Raw genomic sequence first — 3,203 nt, 5'->3', positions numbered from 1 at the left:
TACATTAGTGAGAAAACCAGGAGGCATCACTGAAATCTCTGACTTGCTGTCTACTCTACTAGGTTGCCTCTTGGTCCAGCACATTTATTCATTTTATAAAATTTTTAAAATTTATAAACTTTTGGGGCTTCCCTTGTGGCGCAGTGGTTGAGAGTCCACCTGCCGATGCAGGGGACACGGGTTCGTGCCCCGGTCCGGGAAGATCTCACATGCCGGGGAGCGGCTGGGCCCGTGAGCCATGGCCGCTGAGCCTGCGCATCCGGAGCCTGTGCTCTGCAATGGGAGAAGCCACAACAGTGAGAGGCCCGCATACCGCAAAAAAATAAAAAATTAAAAATAAGTAAATAAATAAATAAAATTTATATACATGCAAGCAACCCTGCTGGATGGTGTGGCACAGTCTACAATGACTCTGTAACTGGATGAGCTGAGTTTCAGTGCTGGCCTCCACCACATCTTCGCTCTGTGACTTACAACAACTTAACATTGTACACTTCATTTCTTTATCCATACAATGAGTGTTATGAGTTTTAAATGGTTTTATGCATGCCTAGCACAGTGCCTGGGACATCTGATTTTTTTAAAGCTGGAATTTGTAGAGAATATCATATCTTTCCAAAATATTTGCTCTGAGTAAATGCAACTTTTAGTCATATTTTTATTTCCCAAACAAGAATGGTAAGGAATGTTTCCTGACCTCAAATACCATCTAAAAACATCTAAACTCCAGATATTTCAAGTTCCAGATCTTTGTGTGTCTTAAGTACCAACATTCTTGCATGTCACCTGTTTCTTTCTTCCTTTTTTTTTTTTAATGTTACCTATTTCTGTAAACACCCCAGTGTAATTGACTTTGAGACATAGATGGGACCTCTGTGGTTATCTAGATGGGGAGACAGTGGAGCATAATGGTTGAAGAAATGTATTTTAAAGTTAGATGTTCTGGTTTCAAGTCCCATCTCTGATGATTATTACAAGTGCAACCTAGAACATGTTACTTAAACCCTAAGCCCCAGTGTCCCCATGTAAAACATGTGGCTAATAGTAGAATCTACCTTATGGGGTTAAGGTGATGATGAAATGACTTAGTAGATATAAAGCATCCACCCGGCATATTCCAAGTCCTCCAACAATGGTAACCATCAGTACTAACGCCTATTCCAACTTCTTGATTCTTTAGATATTATAACCCAACCCCAGAGGACTTTACAACTCGCCAAAGGTCACACAGCCAGTTAGTGGAAAGACCAGAAGCATAAACCAGGTTTGCTGAACATGAATAGGGGATTGATTATTGCCTCTGGTCAGAAAAAAGTCAGCCTAAAAATATGATAGAAGCAACCAACGTTCTCAAACAATGGTGATCTCTTGATTCTAAAGACAGCTACAAGATGTCTGGGGAGTCGTAGTAGGGAATGTTTCTCTTTTTTTTCCTCAAACTTGCACAGTTCCTACAGAGCTTCCCTCTAAGGCTCAACCTCATGAATTAGAGAGCTGGGCTGAAGAATTCCCAAAGATATTAAATAAGATTATACTGTAATGGTCCCCTCAGAGGCATCTTGGCTATAAAGAGAAATAAAGCATCTCTTGTTGATAAGAAGATGGAGGTTCCAGAGAGAAATAGAAGTTGGACTCCGTATAGACAAAGCTTCTGAATTCATTGTTACAAAGGGTCTTAGAAAGGTCAAGGAGGAGAAAAGCATATTCATTTCTTGTACATCAAAGTAGTGGTTGTCCCCAAACTGTAAGGTTACATGATTCATGACATTGCCATGAGACAGAGTTGCTTGGTTAATGGGACTGGTGATACTGTGACGTTATTTGGTGACTTGCTGTCACATGCAGTCATGTGCTGCAGCCAGAATGCCTTTCCCTTCCCTCATCTGTGTTCAGTGACATCACATTGGTAACTTGAAATCAGCAATGGTGGGAGAGCTGACCCCACAGAAATTGGCGAGTGTTGCAAATCAGGGGCTTTTCTCTGTCACTGCACTGAGGTTACTTTATCTTTATTGTTCTCCTTGTTTAAAGCATTCTAGTCAGCTAGCGGGGAGAGAGACAGAGAGAGAGAGAGGGAGAGAGAGAACCACTCTGTTTTAATAGCAGCCTGTCACTATTCATGTGTTATAACTTAGAGATGGTGTTCTCAAAAGTGGGCTCCCTGAAATGAATTCTGAAAAAAATTTTCAAAGCTGAATTCTCCATGGTTTATTAATCTCATCTAAAACAAAACACCAAAACACCGAAAGCAAATCATATTTGGAGAAAAAAATCCCGGCCAGTAAAGTATGAAAGGCTCAGTCAGAAAAGTTAGAAATGGATAAGGGTGTATCAGGGAAAGATCTTGGAGTCTCTACACTTTGGGGGCACTGAAATCCAATGAGAATTCAGGAGCTGGAGGACACCCACAGTCTCATCATTTAAATTGCGGACTCCCAACCACTGGGGTCTAAAAGAGGCTCAACAAATAACACATCAGGCCCCCCTTCTCAGGTCGAATTTGCTGGGTGGGGTCGCAGGAGTCATGCAGATGGCTGCTGGGAGATTCATTGAGGTACTGAATGCACGGAAAGCACCCAACACCCAGGGCCTGGCATATGGTAAGTACCCAATACACTTTAACTGTTACGAGAATTATTCCACCCTGTGCCTTGCAGACTGCCTTTGGGTAAAACCCAGGTGGCACCGCTAGGCATCCAAGCTGCTTATTCAGTGAAGGCCTAAGCGATTTCTAAAGGAAAGGATGCAAACTGTACTCCAAGTTTGAGTCAAGGTTAACGAAGTCCAGTATGATTAGAAGAGTGTCTTTTTCTGTGGGGCCCATGGACTTTGAGTTGAATATTCCATCATTCCAAGGTCAATGTGTCCCTAATACAAGGTTTCAGTAGGAGGCAGTCACTCAGAAAGTTGGATTCTTCTAGAGCCTCAAGCCCTGGCTAAGAAATCCATCCTTTGACTTTGTACCTAATTCAACCTGGGCAGTAGGTAACTGAACAGCAGCCTAAGTGAGAAGAGGGAGAAATTGTCCTTTTTACACCTTGAGGCTCACAGGTCAATGCTTAAGGAGGATTCTACAGGGAGGCAAAGGACTGTGCTAATCAAAGAGGTTTTGTGTGTGTGTGTGTGTGTGTGTGTGTGTTCAAAATCTTGAATACCTTATTCTTGTAGCTCGATGGTGTCAAACTTAAGTGTTAAAAAATTAA

This window comes from Mesoplodon densirostris, chromosome 4, assembly GCF_025265405.1.
Source record: "Mesoplodon densirostris isolate mMesDen1 chromosome 4, mMesDen1 primary haplotype, whole genome shotgun sequence".
Classification (NCBI taxonomy): Eukaryota; Metazoa; Chordata; class Mammalia; order Artiodactyla; family Ziphiidae; genus Mesoplodon; species Mesoplodon densirostris.
This window is presented reverse-complemented; position numbering follows the sequence as displayed.